The 13,278-nt window shown below is 33.9% G+C and overlaps 1 protein-coding gene and 1 long non-coding RNA gene across 4 annotated transcripts in view; both read left to right on the forward strand.

Moving 5' to 3' along the window:
- CADM2 (cell adhesion molecule 2) overlaps positions 1 to 13,278 on the forward strand; it is a 660,501-nt gene that overhangs the window by 117,755 nt on the left and 529,468 nt on the right. The gene's annotated exons all lie outside the window — the stretch shown is intronic.
- The window catches only part of LOC310900144, a 226,596-nt gene that overhangs the window by 24,138 nt on the left and 189,180 nt on the right, over positions 1 to 13,278 (forward strand). The window contains exon 2 of the long non-coding RNA XR_014584856.1: positions 4,322 to 4,392. This is a non-coding gene — a long non-coding RNA (uncharacterized lncRNA). The remainder of the gene's footprint in view (positions 1 to 4,321; positions 4,393 to 13,278) is intronic.

Consider the following 13,278-nt stretch of genomic DNA (forward strand, 5'->3'; position numbering starts at 1 on the left):
TCATAGCTCTCACTCATCTCATTATGGCTTAAAATACTCTGGAAATCAATAGGCAAACGTTGAATTCTATATTTGATTTTTTTAAACTTTTTTTTTCCTTTTTTTTTTTTTTCCAGAGATGTGTCTACACTAAACACGTATAGGACACTTTCTCTGAAGCACTTTGTTTTTCCCTCGTAGCCTATATTCCAGTGGGATAAGTGGGTCATCATTCAACAGCTAAGAAGTTAAGCTGCTCTGCAAATGCAGTATCTGTGCTATCCTGGAGCCAGAAAAGGCTGGCACTGGAGGAGGTGTGGTGGTTGTAACTGAATCTGATCCTCTTTACGTGCAGTGTAGCACAGGTGCTGACCATGGAGCAGTCCATGAGGTGTGCAGACTTTGCTGGTTCCAACATGAGGCCAGCATACAGGGAGAAGGAGAAGGACATTATTAATATCTGGAAGATGATCATATCATCCAACTTTTTAGCTTTATCTTGTTTTGGAAGACAATAGTAAGTGAAAATTCCAAGTCCACAATTGCTGCAGGTTGATTTTTCACTTTTCATTAAAAAATACCCTCCTTCAAATTTAATATTCAAGTGATGTATTTCTCTTAGGCACTTAGCATTGAAATGATAGAGATCTTATTAAGCTTATATCGAAATATGTAAAGACTATCTTAATAATATCTCTAAACTTCAAAAAGTAGCTTTTAAGTAAACACGGGTCAATTCATTATCACAGTATGATGTAGTAACTCAGGATCTCATCTAAAGATTCCAGCCTCAGTATTGATTGGCAGTAAATATAAAGGTGTAATATACCATTTTTAAGTTATTTATTCGTGTGTTTTTTTGTAATAGCTAGACAAAGTTCAACTCAAATAAGCTCATTTAGTTGTCACGCACATCAGGGTTCCAGTTATCAGAGGGTTTACTAAAGGGATGTATTGTTTTAATTCCAGAAGTATCAAAAAATGAACACTGTAGCCAACACTCATAAATTATAGCATGTTTTATTTCCATGTCTTAATTCAAAATTTTGTAGTAAATGCTAAAATTAGATAGAAAATATGAGCTTCCCTTTAATCTTTGTGAATTTAAATTGTGCCAGCTTTCAAAAAGCAGATACATAAATGTGTGTGCACATTTTGGTGTGATTTTGATGTTACTTTGATTGCCACTAGTATGAGAAAGTTTCTTCGGTAATATAAAGATCTTAGAACACTAATGTAAACTTTCAAGTATCACATTTAGTACATTTTCAAGAGAGCCTCTGTAGTATTGTGTGTGCGTGTTCATCTGCCCGTGTCTGAATATACATGAGCTGTTTTATACCCTTAAATCATACAGTATGTTTCCAAATGTATTTGACAACGATGTGAAAGCTTTGATCCAATACTTTAATTTTATCATACATTTGATCTTTCGATAATTGCAATTACTTTCTAGTATACTCATACCCGTATTTTGTATAGATGAAAGAAACACATTGTATTTGAAAAAGAATAACAGCACAAAAAAGGCTTTGTATCTCTGAAGATGATTATGCAAAATATAAGCAGCTAATTATTAACAAAATCGTATTTCTAAATAATTCAGATTGCTTTCAAGTAATTGCTGGAGGGAAGTTTTCCTGTTTAGAAAGTGAGTTACTTGTAGCTCAAATACAGAACTTTCAAATTATCGCATGAGTGGGTTGCTTGCAACTGGAAATAAATTATAGGGTTTCTATTTTATATCTGTGTTGATTTGTCCTACCATCTTTTAACAGCTAGTTGCATTGTCTAGAGAATGTGTTAACTAAATGGGATTAGATTTATGGGTCTGTCGTTTCTTAGTCACTAGCTTCTTGTTTCTCGAGAAGATCACCAAGAAGAAGCTAGTTTGTCCAGGCCTGGAGCAGTCTCTGGCTTTTGGAACCCAATCATGCATGCCTCAGTGCTGGTTAGCCAAGAGGAGGTGCGGGTTTGTGGGTTTCCTGTTCCTTGGAGCAGTGGTCCATCGTTCTTACTGATACTATATTTCATCTATTTTGAGTATCGTATGAAATATGACACTTAATTCTTCCACAGGATGACTGCAGTGGTGTTTACTAGGATTCTTGTGTGGGTGAAAGTTTAATACATCTATGTCAAGTACCTGTTACTTAGAGAAAAATAAACAATGTCTAATGTGTGACAGAAAATATTTCAGCATTTAGTGAAAAAATTGCATCCTTACTACTTATCATCATAAAAAAAAGTATTACAAGTGCATGAAATGAAAAGTTATGCTTGGGCCCAGGATGAGATGATTACAGATGTTATGCAGTTTGGAAAAGCATAGGTGTGTGGAGAGTTCTGAGAAGAATATCACTGCTTGGCCTTTTGTGAAGGATGTATGTTATCTAGGATAACCACAATGCTGTTTCCTTATCTTTAAACTATTGTTAAAGTTTTCATTAAGGTTAATTGCATTGGAAGTTCAAAGACTCTGTACAAAGACAATTAGAAAAGAAATAAACCTTCTAACACTTTTTTTTTTTTTTTGCAGTTTTATAAAGAACTGACCTCAGTTAGTTTAATGATTTCTTAAATAGTTAAATGACTAGAAAGTTTTCAGAAAATAACCTTTGCTTTAAAAATGTCATGGGATTTTTCATATACAGGCCAGCTGAATTCTGTCTTCAGGTGTACAATTCAACCTCAGTTCTGGGTTTTCTACACTTGAAGCCCACATAAACACACTGAATATTTTCTCTTTAAACTTTCACATAAATTGTCTTGTCTGAGTAGGTAACTTTTCTGTCTTTTGCATTGAGCAGATGTTTACGAAAAGTACCCTGGGGCTATCATGACTACTTGAACTGCCACTTGGCTTTGTGCAGAGTTTAAGTTTGCAGGGTGCCACCTGTAAAAAGGTCTAGTTTGGACCTAAGATACTGCAGAGGGGGAGAGCTAGGTGCTGTAATATGTTGGTGTATTGTTTTGCTGCTTACAACTTTCTGCTACAGTTTTACTAAGAGCGGGACTCTTTGTCCTTTCTGGCCTGGGTATCAACTGGTATTGTTAGACATTGTATCCAGAAGATCCTTAGAAGCAACACAACCTAAAAATGCAAACCTTTAAGATGATGAGACTCTTTTTCATTAGCAAAAAAAAAAATTAGAGTTCTGAAATGTTAGTCTTGTACATTGTGTGTATATTAACGTTGAGGTAAAGGTAGTCATGTAAAACTCAACTATCTCTGTCTTTAGAATTAAACATGAACATCTTCAGTGTTCTTTTGGAATGCTAAATAATTATTAATAGTGTTTTTAAAAATTATTTTCACCTTCTTTTAAGAAAATATACATATTTGGCTTAAGCTAATTCTTGTATACTTTTATTAAAAAAACAATTACATCTCTTTGGAAGTGGGATTTATACTTATGGCAGTAAGATAACTGTAGAAGCCCAAATGAAATGCACTCTAATAGGGAATGAGCTATTTACTTCCTAGGCATGTATTCTCAAGCAGAGTATGTGTGTATGTATCTTCTTTCATTCAAATTATAGATAAGCTAATTGTAGTATTTATTTAATAACTTACATGTAACACACACAGAGGAGTACTAGGTAGTCAAAAAACCACACAAGACAATTAAAAACAATTGTGGTTTATGCATATACAAATATGCATATATATTGATGAAGAAACCTTTTTTTCTGATATTCATCATTGGTTTCCATTCACACACACTACTCAATAATAAATGCTGAATTCAATAAATGTCTGGAAGAACATAGCATTGATTATATGTTTGATATTACTTAAAACATATTATGTTCACTGTTCTGGTGAACAGAAAATAAGCTTTAAAATATATATAAATATGCCAGTTCAAAAAAATTATCTAACTTTATTGGGCAAAATGTTGGATCTCCCACCAGGCTTTGTGGGAAACCTTGAAAGCTATTATGGCAGTTACAAAAGTTAATTAGTTTTGTAACAGTGCTCTGCTAAAATGTTGCTTCAGGCAGTGTATTTTGAACACTGTATCTTTATCCAGTATGGTTTCAGAAGATTTTGAGACTCCTCTTGTGGTAGCAGAACAGTATTGTATGAGCGCTACAGATGAGTAAACTGGTTGGATGTTACAGAACAAATATGCAATTTCTACCTAACTGTTGTTTTGTGGTCCACTTCCCTACATAAAATACTTCCTGCTCCTTTCATTTAACTTGGATTAAAAGATAAAATACTTTATTTCAGAGATGTTCAAAATGTAGAAGGTTATTACATATGTTAAAAATTAATGCTGTATTCTTTCTCCCCATACAAAAGAGTACTTATGTGTTTTCTTTTGTTTCCTAGGTGAGTAACTGAAGGTTAACAGAATGCCTGGTTGTCAAGTATGCTTAATGCTTTTCTATAGTACATTGTGGGTAAGTAAGAAAAATATTCATTTTTGTTTGTTTTTTTAAATGAGCACATAAGCAAAAGTGAATAATTGGTAACAACTTGTGCAGTGGTGTTTTAATCAGTGTTGTAATTGGTTCCTATATTAACAACATGTAAAAATCTGTAACATTTGAAAAGGTATTTGATACGGACATGCTTGGATAGTAGGCATTATTGAGTTTTCATAGGCTTTTCTGACTGTTTTGTCCTTCTGACATTTAAATTATATATTTAGGGTACAATTTCTAACTTTGAGGTCTTTGTAGATGTGTTATTTATGAACGAAAAATGAGTACAAGAAAGTAAACTGTAATCCTGTGTTTTGAGAAATATTGTGCATGGCTACTATATATATAAATTATATGTATTATATTTTGAATTTTGTTAATGGCCAACATTAAGTTTTGGGGTTGTGTTCGTTTTGTAGAAGTTGTTAGGAAAATTTTAGTTTCTGGTATAACAGTAATATTCTCCTTAGTCATTATTTACATCTTCCATATGGCTGTTATAACTGGAAATAGATTTTTCTGAAAGACTTTGAACAACATGGTTGAGATATATTGGACTTTATCAACCACTGTGTATATGATCAGAAAAAACAGTAAAAAAAATCAGTTATGACTTTGCATAAATTGTAGTTTATTTAAAAGATAATTAAAATAGTTTGTGAAATTAATGTTAAAAGCCTATGGTGTTAACTGAGTGATCCCTTTTTTCTGAAAATTACACTGGGGTGTGAACATGGATGCCTGGCTTGTCAAATGTCTGTTTTGATATGGTTTAATGGTTTCTTTGTAGAAGGAAGGAAATGTTTAAAATATGTGTTAGATGTTGTTCTCTTAGGTTCTTGTGGAAGCTCTACATGCTGTACCAGTAACTCTTTTCTGTGGTATATGGTTAAACTAAGAAGTTTGGTTTTATTCGGTGTTCACATATCCATACTACTTGTGCAGTAATGTTCATAGGACATGGACATAGCCTATTTCTAGGAAATGAGAATTTTGAGAGTGTATTTAAACCAGGAAAACATTATGGAAAAAAAAAGTTTGTATAAAGGTTGCTAAATAGTGCCATTTGGTGCACAGCATGTGCAAAGAAGAATACGTGAATACAGAGATATCTAGTACTCATGCATTCAGAGACTTGTGGTAGAAAATGTGTATTAAAACACAGTGAACAATGTTGATTCAGGATGCCTGGCAGCCATTTTACTATGGCATCCTTATTTTGCCTATAGGATTGTTTTTCAAAGTGTTATTCTGCAATTAGCCTATTATACTTCTGCTTGAAATGGTAACTAACAATCTCCAGAAAAGATGGGGGAGGCTTAGGAAAGTGTTCTGTGTATTCAGGTGCCTCTGGTTTTATATTCTGATATAACAAACTAACTTCCCAGGAACTAATGAAAAACACTTGAAGTTCAGATGTCTTTTGAAAACAAGAAACTATTTTTCTCTCATTTTGAAAACCTGGTTTTCACAAAATTTGTTCTATCAAATTTGATACTATTTATTTAAATTGAAATACAAAGAATAAAGTGATAAGCCTCACTGACAGAAATGGAAATCTTGCTTTCCAATGAGTTAGGGTCAGTAATTCACCACATATGAAATTATTCAGCGTTGAATTATTTTCATTTAGTGATTTCTTAGATAATAGTTACAATGTATAGACTAGTCTTTGAACCAAACTTGATTCAAATGTCAATGTCGTTTGCAGACTTCAGAGGTATTTCATAATAATTTCCAACTATCTGTGTATGTAAATCTACCAAATGAGGTAACTGAATACTGTCTTATTGTCTGTTCTCTTGTGTCAGTTCTATTGTTGGGAATTATTCACAGTTGCACGTACCTTTGTATAACTGTACAGTTGGTTCACAAGAGGAAATCTTGAGGTTGTGCATTTAAATATTAGGTTGGATTCTGTTTGGAAACTTAGATTTGAAAAAGGTAGAACTGGAAAATGAATATTAATATGTAATGTGAAGACAGTTCCTTCTTCTATCAGTATTTTCTGAAACAGGACCAATCTTTCCAAACTCTGGATTTTTTATGGCAACATTCATTATTAGTGAAACCTGTGACAATATTAGAACAGTCATAAAATATTGGTCACATACATCTCTTGAACCTAGAATAGATTGTGTTCTTACATGTTCTGTAGAAATAATCTGAGTCTCATTTAATGAAGCTTAAAAGCAAAGCAAAGGGAAGTGAAAATTTAATTTAGACCCTTTAATAGTCTTACAAACGAATCAGTTAGAAAATACCAATGCCATTTGCATTGCTATCCAATTAAGTAACTACTAGACGTCTAGAGGGGTACTGTATGTTTTCTAAATACAAAATGTTGTACATAAGAACGAGCTGTATTTTAAAATTATAGATGCCTTTAAAAATTTCTGCAGGAATGTCATCTTCTGACATCTTGATTAATTACACCTGCTTTTTTTACATGCTGACATTATTCTTCAATATTTTTCTTTGTGTAGGTTTGTGTTTCTAACTACAATAGTAACCAAAACCACTTGCTTTTGTAAATGTCAGAGAAATTATGTTGCACTGTTTAAAAAAAAAAAAAAAGTTAACTTCTATTTTTGTTGCCATGTTGATATTTCTTCTTGGTTAAAATAAAACTTGATATTCAGTTTTCATTAGTTTATAGTTACAACTGATCATAGCTTCACTTCTGTAAGAATAAATTAGAGCATAGCCGTCCTCCCATCCTGCTTTTCCTCCTCTCCCTCCTCCCCTAGCTCTATGAGACTGTCTCGTGGTGTTAATTGAACCATAAACTGCCTAACTCTAAAAATAACTTTTGAAAACAGAAGCATCTTCCCAAATCTTTTCATAAACATGTTTAATATTCAGCTGACACAAAAGTAGACATTGCACTTCCTATCAACAACCTGAGGCACTGCGTTCATGCTGACTCCCCTGCAGCTGCGGAATCAAGGTACAGGCAAGCTACACGTTTTCTGAAGTACCACAACAATTCAAGCAGTCAGGACAATGTCTAATGAAAAAGGTGTGCTTATGCTATAGCTTTGTAAAGGATTTTCCCTTGCCTGTGAAAAACTTTTAATACTTCATTAGATGCCCCAGTTTGGTATGAAATTTGAATTTAGTAGGCTTTTGGGCACTGTGACTGTGCATTGGTTTATTCTGGGTGAAAGCAGAATAAAGTAAAGGAATGAATAGTCTAGTGTTTTGATACCTATTACTTATTTTGTCCTCTTGGACTTTTTTTTTCTTTTTTTTTAATTCAGATACACATGCATTCCTCAATTAAATCAAAGGCTTTATGTTAACATACCTTTTATTCCCAGGGTAAATAAATCCTTTATAATGTCTGTATTGTACTTTAAAGTGATGATCAGGTAGACATATAACACTGAAAATAAAACAGCTGGGTCGGAGCCAGGAGCTCCCACTGCAGGGGCACAGGGCACAACTTCAGCCACGGGTGAGCTGCCCGGCCTCGGGCAGGGTGCGAGGTGGCTTTGCCTACCTGGTGGGCAAGGCCCAGTACCCTCAGCTACCCTGCAGGATGATTCTGGCCAGTGGCATGGGTGAGCTGAAGTTTGCTGGCCCAGCAGGCCAGGTCGAGGCAAACAGCGTGCAGGGCTCGGGTTCAAAGAGGAGGGCATACAAGGTGCAGTTGAGATAGCTCGGCTTAAGGCGTTCGTATTTACTGCTGGCAGCTTTGCACAAGGAGTATGACACTAAATATTTTTCCATATCAAAGCTACCATGTAATGACAGCCTGCATTAAGCAGAGTAATTACTAAGAGAAACTTTGCAAAGATTTGTCGTGTCTACAGCATATTTCTATGCAGCGAATGGAAGCTGTTCCAGGGCACAGTGTACCTTGTCTATGATGTGCAATTTAATTGAACATCTTGTTATGTTTTTGTTTTATTACTTATAGCACAGAAAATAAGCTATGTGACTTACAATCTAAATAAAATATATTATCCTTCATTCAGCTTGCAAGATAGAGAGTTGTGCAGGAGTAAGATGATAATAAGGAGAAGAAAGACAGGGAGGGAACATAAGCTCACTGAGATGGTACTCACTGGCAGATAAAGCAGTGTGTTGAAATGAAGACTCCTGGTTTGATGTTGAAAGAATACATTTTTTATTTATTTATTTTTTAACATCATAAATTATGGATCTTCCAGAAGAGACAAGAAAACTTTCTACCTGCATCGGCTTAGGAAAGGCAGTTGAGCAATTGAGCTGCCACAGAATATTGTGAAATTGAAGTTGCTGGTCTTTCTTGGAGATAAACTCTAGTCCAGCTTGTACTATGCAGTAATTAGGATGAGATGTAAGCTACTCATTTATGAAGTTGCCAGTTGGGACAGTATCTCTGGCTACTTGGATACTCCTTCCCACGATGCTCATACATTTTTTTTCAGTGGAGACAAAACAAAACTGGATGATTTACAGAACTGTGCTAGTTAGGTGCTCATTTCAGTGATGGTGACTTTGGTTACAGTGAGCTATTGTTTCTCCCCAAGTTCCTGACACCAGGCTCTCTCTTTTCTTCTGTGTTTTAGAGGTTTCATCTTGAGAAGAGAAACACAAGTATCTCTTAGCTTTTTAATGTTTGAATGGTTCTTAAATATATTTTGAACTGTAAAAATATTTCAGACTTTTCCATATGATTTGCAATTATATACAGTAGATTCATTTATTGCAGACTTGCAAACATGAGCTAAAATTAGAAAACTATAAGCAATTTAATCTTGTTGGGTGAGTGTCATCCAGGTTCCTGATTTCTTATTCATAATCTCTGCTAGCAGTTATCTATCTGTCTAACAGGCAGTTAGATAGTGTCTTATCCTAAGTAACTAGTTAAAGCCTGTCTAGTAAGCATGTCTATAAAACTGTAATCAATGAGATAAGCTTTAATTCATCATCCAATCAATGATCTATTTGGGTTTTTATTTAAGCTACTGTTTAAGATTATGTAGATTACAGGAAAGGATGAAAATTAAAATTACTGTCCAATATTATGAAAAATGAGAACCCTACATTATTTATGTGTCACAAGCCTGGTTAAGGTTTAGACTTCTTTTCTGATACAGCTTTGTGTACCTTTTTTTTTTTCTTCTTCTTTTGTTGTGCCAGGTGGTTTTACTCGTATTTTCTATCCACTAAACAAGCTGAATGAATGGGATCATTTCACTTACTGCTATTTTAGGAAAGTAATAACAAGTTTCAAACATGAATGTGGTCTCTATTATAGCCCATTAAACAGAACGAAAACCAATGCTTGTTTTGATATCATTGTGTATGGTTTATTAATGAAATGTTACCCTTTGATTGTGGATATATTCAGGCAAATTGTTTTGAACTCAGTCTGGCTGAATAAAAGCACTGACATAAGTTGGATACATCTACTGAACTGGATTCAGCATAGGGAACTTCTGAATTTTTATTCATTTATTTTTTATGGGAGATGCATGCAAGAAGCTAAAAAAAATGACCCTGCGTAGATCTAGGTTGTTATTGTTTTGTATACCTATACTCTGCATACACACAAATCTTTCTGGTTGGGGTGTGTGTGCGCTCTTCTACTTGAGTATTACCCCTCCAAATCTATTCTTGTAAAGTAGATTATGATAGACTATTTCATTGCTTTTCATTAGACATTTACTGTTTCTTTTTTGTCTTCAAAATGAAATGACTGCACTTGATGCAGCAATATGCACTTAATATAATGCAATTATGCTTTTTTTGTCTCTGTGCTGTAGCTTCTTAATCCAGGGCCCAGACTGTCAAATATATTTGACTGAAGCTATTTTCTACTTTTCTTTTACTGTCTTTTTTTCTCTTGAAATTCTGACCTGTTCTTTTCTAGCTTTCTGGTTTGCTTCTTTCTACTTCATCACCTTCAGGCTTTGTAACAATTCTCTTTCTGATATTTATTCCTCGTTGTTCTCACTGCACATATTAATTTTCATTTCTCATTTTCTATATGTTTGCTTTATTTTCTTGACTGTTTTGTATCTTAATTGGACAATAGGGAAAAGTAATTGAACCTTTGATCCTATGTTAAGCAATTCTAATATTCTTTGAGGGCAGAAGGTACTTAAGAGAAGAATAAAGCTGTGAAATATTGCACTTATTTCATGGATTAAGTAGTACCAAAGTGTCAAAGGTGTTAGCATGTTAACACTAAGTAATTAAGAAGCTGAAAGTCATTTTAACTTGCTTGTTTCAATGGCAACAGCCGCTATGCTTATATTTATTATTATTTTAAGTATTTGAAAAAAAAAACAAACAAAAACACGTTTAAGCTGCAACAACAACAAGAAGACACTTTTCAATTAAGGGTTTGATTTGAATAGTGTCTCCTATTACTTTTGGATTTAAAGGTGATCATTTTATGGTTTTGATCTTTAATATAAGAAGAGTCCCATTTGAAAGTCTGATGGAAAAAGTTACTCAAAATGAGCTAAAACTTCTATTACTAGTGCTTCTAGTGAATAATTTTGTTCCCTTTAAGGTAAAATAAGAGAAATTCCTAACAAATAGGGAAAGAGAATTAAAAATAGAAAACACACCTTGTATTTTTTCACCAATTTATTTGCAGTCATTGTGCTAGACTATCAAAACCTCAGCACATGGATTTTACTACCCACCAAAAGCCAAGGTGCACACTTCCTGATATCAAACAGCTGTAGGCTACAGACTAATGATTTCTCCAGCAGTAAATGTAGTTGTTTAAAATGGTTGCCACCTTATTAGTGATTGGTACGTTTGCAGCTGAATTAATGGATTGTTTAAATGCTGTTGGTCAAATCACAGTGAGGCTTCCATCAAATCTAAATAACTTTGTGCTGAAATGACCAAACAGAGTCAGTAATGAGCATCTGGTGCAGAAATTTTTCAATCATTCCAGCTAGCTGTGCCAGAATTCATCTTTGTATGCCCTTTGTCATTGATTTCAGCTGTTGCTTTATTTTGCTCATTGAGTCACAACAATGTTGCAAAAGAAAGTCTTGTCTAGCTAAATTAAAATCCTTTCCTGAAACGTATTCAAGGAATGAAAGGGAAAAAAAGAGAAGAAAAGAAATAAATCAAGGAGAATCCAAAAAAGGTCAAAAATGCTGGTGTCAAATTCCAGATCATTTTCAGAAAATAGCAGAAATCAATAGAAGCTTTAAGTTCTTTGAAAACTTTTTTTTTTTAAATCTGTATTAGGACAAAACATTTGTTCCTGAAATCCCAAAAGCTGACAGAATGTCAAGAAGGATGGAATTTCTTCCTAATTTTAATCCTGTTTTTATTGATGCCAGTGTGGATTTTTTTTTTTCAATTTATATTTAGGTTAAAATGCTAAATTCATGGTGTGCAGAACAGCTTACTCTTTTATCCCTTCATTCACTATTTAGGCCACAGGTTTTTTACCCTCAGATTTCTGCTAGTATTCTGCTTTTGTTACCATCACAATTTTTTTCTTGTTGAGCTCTATGGCTTTAATAGACTAATTCTTTTTTTTTCCTTTTTTTTTTTTTTTTCCCCTGAACATTATGGCAAACTTTGAGTAATACCAAACTTAATAGTGTAGGCTAACAGTAACAGTGCTATATTTCTGGCTGTATAAAGTGATGGTCTCTAACAGCATTGACAACACAAGATCATGCTGTGCATTCATTTTGCTTGACATCTCAGAGAGAAATGTTACCTTTTTAGTGCCTTCATTTTTTTTTTTAAATTAAGATCTATTCTCTGAATAAAAATGTCAAAGGAGGCCAATGCTTTCCAAGACATAGCAAACTCTTTCAGAAGATTGTTCTCTTACGCTGGTGTAATCTGTTTTGCACTAGGTATTCTGTAGCTAGCATAATGCAAGCACCAAGTGTTTTCCATAAGGCAACACAGAATAGTTGGTAACGTTGACAGATTTCTCAGCTGTTTCTTTTAATTGGGATATTCTTATGATGAAATTGAAGTGTCAGTAAGACATTGAATATTAGTTGTATAATCTTAATGATTCATTCTTAAATTTCATATGAACATTTCCTATATGTTTCCATGCTCCTGTATTCTGGTCTGAATGTATCTCTGCTAGCTCGCACTGGAAGATCTCGAACAACTTTATGTACCTTCTTACTTAGATAATCCTACCAGATTTGGAGATGTCAGCAAAACTGATGCTCTTGATTCATATAACTGTCAAATTTTGCATGTCCTTCAACAATACAAAGACTTTCTGGTGTGACTTTTTTTTTTTTTTTCAGTTTTGAACACATGTACATTGTATATGCATACATATCAGGAATTATATGAAGCACAGTTTTTGAAAGGTGCTTTTTATTTTCTTTTCCACACCTAATTTGGTATTCTAAATTTGCACTAGCAGCTACCATAGCAGCTTTTTTTTTTTTCTTTTAATAAAGGAGAAGGAAAGTAGGATAGTTTTGCAAATGCCCTATTGAAAAGATTGAAGAATTAAGCTCTGACTTTCCTTTGTAACTTGAAAATTGTGAAATTCAGCAATTGTGCTTCCAGCCCATTGCATTAAAGAATTGCTGCCCACTGCATGAATGGGCTTCTCAGTTTCTTAAAAAGCCGAGAACACAATTCCCACCTGGCTTCCTGCTATAGGTCACTTCCACATGCTGCACCCAGGGAGGCTGTGTAGCAAACAGTGACTGCTGAATTTGCTTGCAGGTCTGTTCTTTCAACATGTACACAAATAGTCTGACACATTAATCTGGAATTAAAATTTTATATGAATATATGGTAGAGACCTCTTAGTGACTAAAGAATGAATTTAGTTTTAAAAATGAATTGGTGTTATTTTATTCTAACATATACTGCATTATTTGCAGTGTCCACAAAAGGACT

The sequence above is a fragment of the Anser anser genome (genome assembly GCF_964211835.1).
Source record: "Anser anser genome assembly, chromosome: 1".
In the NCBI taxonomy this organism is placed as follows: domain Eukaryota; kingdom Metazoa; phylum Chordata; class Aves; order Anseriformes; family Anatidae; genus Anser; species Anser anser.